Genomic DNA, 6132 nt, shown 5'->3' with positions numbered 1-6132 from the left:
GCCTCTCACTGCTGTGGCCTCTCCCGTTGGGGAGCACAGGCTCCGGACGCGCAGGCTCAGCGGCCATGGCTCACGGGCCCAGCCACTCCGAGGCATAGTGGGATCCTCCCGGACCGGGGCACGAACCCATGTCCCCTGCATCAGCAGGCAGACTCTCAACCACTGCGCCACCAGGGAAGCCCCTTGACTGTTATATTGCATCGTTAGTTCATCCAAGCAACAAATATGTATTGAGTGCTGCCATACCTCAGGTGCAGGCTAGTGGAGGACAGTAAGTTACAAGGCAGAATAAACATTATCTTCACCCTTAAGATCACAGTCAGTTCTGACAGTGGAGTCCTATGACGCAATTTTCCCTTTGTCTTACAAAAAAGGAATGAATGTTTGAATAAAATAGAAAATAATATAAAACTAAATTGATTTTTCAAATTGAAGTAGGCATCCTACATTATTTGCAACTTATGCATATACATATGCCTTGGCAATTCTATGACCAAGAGAGAAAGGCTATCACTTTTGACCATACTGTCCTCCAAATGGGTTGATCTCTCTATATCGAATGCAAAGAAAACTTTAAGGGATATTCAAAACTAACACAGACATCAACACACTTTGACAGCCTATTAGTTATGCAAATATGAAGTTATCAATAGTTGGAAAAATGCAGTGAAAAAAAACATGGAATCCACTGGAAGGCTTTCAAGGAGTGAAGGTTGTTTAATCAGACAGAGATGAGTAAAGTGGTAAAACATGAAAGCAGGCCTTCACTTGGGCCAGAATAAAATCATGGCAAATGATATCAGTAGCTTGGAAAGAATATTTTTTAAAAATTGAGCAAGATTAACTGACCCATTTATAATATGCAAATACACTGCTTTCTTACACAAAGGTTGCACCACTGAGCTGAGACCTGGGAATAAACTAATATGCTTTCCATGTACATATATGCTTTTCTCAGAATCACTGACATATGATTAAATGAAAACAAAACAAGTTTACTTCATTCTTGCTTTCTACCAAAACACATTTCTTATGATTGGATCTAAATTAATTGACAGGTTTGTGTCATATTTTTGAAAAATGACATTTATTCTTCCTTAAAAATTCTCAACTCATATATATATCACACTCACACACACACACACAAGAAACAGTCAGTGCCTCATGAGACTAAAAGCAAAGGATGTTTCATCTCCTCCCAATCGCCTTTTTACTGGGAATTTCTTGGGTTTTATATTACATACCCCTTTTTAAATGCTTTGAAGATGCCCCCTTTCAAACTTCAGTATTTCAGAACTAGCAAATAACACTTAAGAGGGCATTTTATTTTCAAAACTTGGGTCTTTGGAGGACAACTTTGAATATATGGCTCTAAGCCTCGAAGTGATGCTTAAAAGTACATTTAAAACCCTGAATTTCTATGTTATAATCAAGAATGAATGGGTATACTTTTAGCAGCATTTTATTGGATGCTTGTGTATAATAGCCCAAAATGATCCACATAGCATAACTGATGTATTTCTAATATATTCATTGCTATTTATTAAGAGGAAATAAGAGTAAATTAGACAACTCTGCTATTTTGTTTTATGTTCAAAATGTACACAAATGTGTCAGTTTATTGCTATGATGAAACCATATAATAAATATTTATGTTAATTCATTAATGAATAATACAGATTAAAGTGTTAGGCAACTTGGGACTTACCTGGTGGTCCAGTGGTTGAGACTCTGCGCTTCCAGTGCAGGGGGCACGGGTTTGATTCCTGGACGGAGAACTAAGATCTCACATGCCGTGCGGTGTGGCAAAAAAAAAAAAAAACAAAAACGAAAAGAACAAAAACCTCTCAAATGACGTCTTTCTTTAAAAAAAAAATCTTTCTCTTTAAAACAAAAAGAAGTGTCAGGTAACTTGAGATAAATTCATAGGCTCACACTGTCAGAAGAGTTCATTTGGTTTGTCACTGACCTGCAAATGACAGTTTTAACCAGACTGATAATTGCTTATTCTCTTACTTATAAAATATAATATTTGTCTTTCCAGGAATAGAAATTTTTAAATCTTTCTTGGTATTTATCTGTAGTGTTTCCTTGACCTAACAAACAATGCTTCCTTATAAAAGTCACATAAAACTGTCTGTTTTAATAAACATCTTTTTCTTATTTAGACATGAAGAACCCCTGCTCAGCATCTTTCCTCTGAAAATAAATCTTACAGTTGAATACCAAGCAAGTCACACCTTAGTCTTTTAAGACTGACTAATGGCAATTCCTTAGCTTTCCTGAAGGACCTGAATTAGATCTTCAGCTATTTTTTTGTTGTTATTTTTTCGACTCTCATAAATTTCTCCACATCCTTTAAAAATGTGATATAAAACAGGAAGTAATTTTCAAACAAAAGTATAACTAATACTTGATTTGTAAGTAGTTCCTTAAATAAGTAATGTAAGTACTTACTTAAAGTAGTTCCTTAATATATACTCCAGAAGAAAAAGAGGAATCAGATAAGATAGTTAATTCACAAATATAGAAATAATAATAGACCATAAAACATATGAAAACATGATAAAATAGACCAAAAATATATGAGAAAATGATAAACCTCATTGCTAATCAAATTCTGGAAATTAAGAGAACAATAAAATACCATTCCCCACCCATCAGATTATAAAAGATTTTTTAAAATAATATTAACACTCAGTATTGGGAAGGCTTGAGATAAAATCACTATGACTTTCTGGAGGAAAGAGAGGCAGTATGAAATCAAAAGTCTTAAAATTATGCATCCTCGTTGATCTAGCATTTCTGTTTCTTAAGGAAATAATGTGTCAAATGTAAAAAGATGTTTTAGAATGTTCATTGTAAAATACTGAAAACTAAACGTTGCTCAATAGAGGATTGATCAAATAAATTATGGAACGTCATGAAATAAAATATACATTTCAATGGTAACCACTAAGAATTATGAAGATCTGCATTTATGGACATTAAAAGGCAGCAGTGATTATACATTAAAAGAAAAAAAGAGGCTATAAAACAGTAGGTATAGTGTGGTCTCATTTATAAATATATGAAATATATATGAATAGAATTAATTCTTGAAGAGCAGGCAAAATATTTTGTTTTAATTAATTTATTTATTTTTGGCTGCATTGGGTCTTTGTTGCTGCGCACAGGCTTTCTCTAGTTGCGGCGAGCAGGGACTACTCTTTGTTGGGGTGCGCGGGCTTCTCATTGCGGTGGCCTCTCTTGTTGTGGAGCACAGGCTCTAGAGCACAGCTTCAGTAGTTGTGGCGCACGGGCCCAGTTGCTCCCAGGCATGTGGGATCTTCCCGGACCAGGGCTCAAACCCACGCCCCCTGTGTTGGCAGGCGGATTCTTAACCACTGCACCACCAGGGAAGTCCCTAGGCAAAATATTGACAGTAGTTTTTTTCTGGATGATAGGGTTATGGTTGAGCTTCAAAAAAAGAAAGTATTTTTTCTATATTTGAATGCTTTTTACAGTGAGAATATTAAATATTTATAGTTAGGAATAACAGGAATAAAATACTGTACTTTTGAAAAGAAAAAATATGAAAAATAGCAGTATCTTCTGCTACAAATATGGCAAAAAGTCTACAGGACTCAAAATAGGTCATATCTATAGTCTCTTCCTTGTCTAGGTTCTCATAAATTATTCATAGAAATCTTATCTATACTCTAATAATCATTTTTGTTCACTACTCCTTTGCATTTCTTTTCAGAAAATGACAGGTATTATATTCTACAGTCATTCATATTTCAAGGGATTCTTCATAACTGGTATTTTCTCAAGCCATGTTTCTATGACTCAAAAAATCATATAAATGAAAACAATTATATTAAGTAAAATTAGAATATTTCTACCTAAACTAATAATTTTAGCCTGAACTTGAACTGACCAATTACTTTAGGATTTTTTTTAAAGTCAAGAAAATTAAAAATCAACCATTTCTTTCATTTAAAGAAAAAACAATTAGAAAATAGTCTTCCATGAGACAAATTAACTTTACAAACAATGGCAATTATGCAATATTATTTATGAAACATATCTTTATATTTCTATATATCAATCGTTATAGATACATAATTTACATATAGTTATAGATATATAACAGATAAACTACAGGGCTAAACTAATAAACTACAGGGCCTGTGTAGTACCCATCTGAAGAAAATTACAACTAAATAAACTACAGGGCTTGTGTAGTACCCATCTGAAGAAAATTACAAAACTTTTACTGAGGAACATAAAATTTTTTGAAAAGTGTTCTTATATGGGAAAATGATGATATTATAAGGATGTCCCACTTCATTTATAAATTTAATGTATTATAATTCTGTTTAGAATTTCAGGTAAATTTTTAAATACAAACTGCTTAAAAAAGACTACTTTATAGTAAAAAACAGAAGTTCCACTTTCCCACAATGTCCATTACCATTCGTCAAAGGTAATCACTGTTAACAATTTTTTTGTCTATTTTCCAGAAATTTTGTACATATCTATAAGGCATGTACTCACATACACATGGGCATGCAGACACACTTCTATGCTCTTTCTTACTTTTTTTTTAATTCTAGGAGGGATAATACTATATACACTGTTCTACAACTTGCTTTTTTCACTTAATATATCCTGGGCATTTTTCCATAGCAAAATATATGTTCTCAAGTGAATTTTTTAACTTAGTAAAGTAATTCTGAAGGATATAAAGAATAAATAGGCAAGGATGACAAAGAAAACTTTCAGGAAAAAAAAAAAACTACTTAAGAGGGACCTGCAATTCCAGATGTAAAAATGTATAAAATATTATGGGAATTCCCTGGCGGTCCAGTGGTTAAGGCTCTGTGCTTTCACTGTCATAGGCGTGGGTTCCATCCCTGGTCGGGGAACTAAGATCCTGCAAGCTGTACGGCGTGGCCAAAAAAAAAAAAAGAAAGAAAGAAACATACTATCAGATACATCCACAGCACAATGTGGTCCCTCAGATAAAATAATCAAACAATACATACACACACACACACACACACACACACACACACACACACATACACAAACAGTATGGTAAATTAAAAAAATAAATAAATAAAATAAAATATTGTGATAAAAGTGGAAGATAATCAGTGGAGCAGAAATTAATCTAAGGATTGGACCCTGGAACATAAAAGTTTTCATCTTGATTCAAAAAGTCTTTTTAAATCAGTAGGAAAGAAGTATTATTCAATAGACATCCAGAGACAATTGCTTAACAACTGGAAAAAATGATCAAATCCTAACTTCACATGATAAACTAAAATAAATTGCAGATTGATTAAAGCATTAAATGCATGAAATGAAAACAAAAAACAAAATAGAAATAAAACAAAGTAATCAAATGTATCAGAGAAAAAATAAGTGAATAAGCTTTGTGAGGAATATTATTTAAATGTAATAAGCAAGGATAGAAATTTTAATAAAAACATTTGAATGAGAATTTTAAAATAAAGTCAGTAACAAAATATGATATTAGTTTAGAAAACTACTTGTAAAATGTATGGAACAGGGTCAGTGTATCCTTATTATATGAAGAACTATCATAAATTAATTTAAAAATATAAACATCCCGAGAGAAAAAAAAATGGATGAGGTTTAGGAAAAAGCAAGCCATAATGAAATAATATAAATGGCAAATAAACATATGAAATATATTAAAAATTTCAAGTAACCAAAGTAACAAAAACTAAAAGAACAAAATGTTTTTCAAACATCGAATTAAAGAAGATTAAAAACCTGGTAACATTTAGTGCTGGTGAAGGTTTGGATAAGTGGACACTCTCATACATTTCCACTTTGAAGGACACTTTGAACTTAAGTAGCAAAACTTGTAAAAAAACAACAACAACAACAAAATTTTTGACCCTGAAATTCTTCTTTAGGAAATTTATCTGTAGGAAATAATTATAGATGTATGCAAATATTGTCTACAGAGATGTTCATCATAGCATTGTTTATAACGCAGGAAAATTAGAAACCACCAAGTACAGTGTCTGAGAACTTAGACAAATTATGGTGCACTAGATAGGCATTCAAAATAACTCTGTTGAGAAATATTTAATGATGTGGGAAAATATT

Source organism: Hyperoodon ampullatus (genome assembly GCF_949752795.1).
Source record: "Hyperoodon ampullatus genome assembly, chromosome: 8".
NCBI lineage: Eukaryota > Metazoa > Chordata > Mammalia > Artiodactyla > Ziphiidae > Hyperoodon > Hyperoodon ampullatus.
This window is presented reverse-complemented; position numbering follows the sequence as displayed.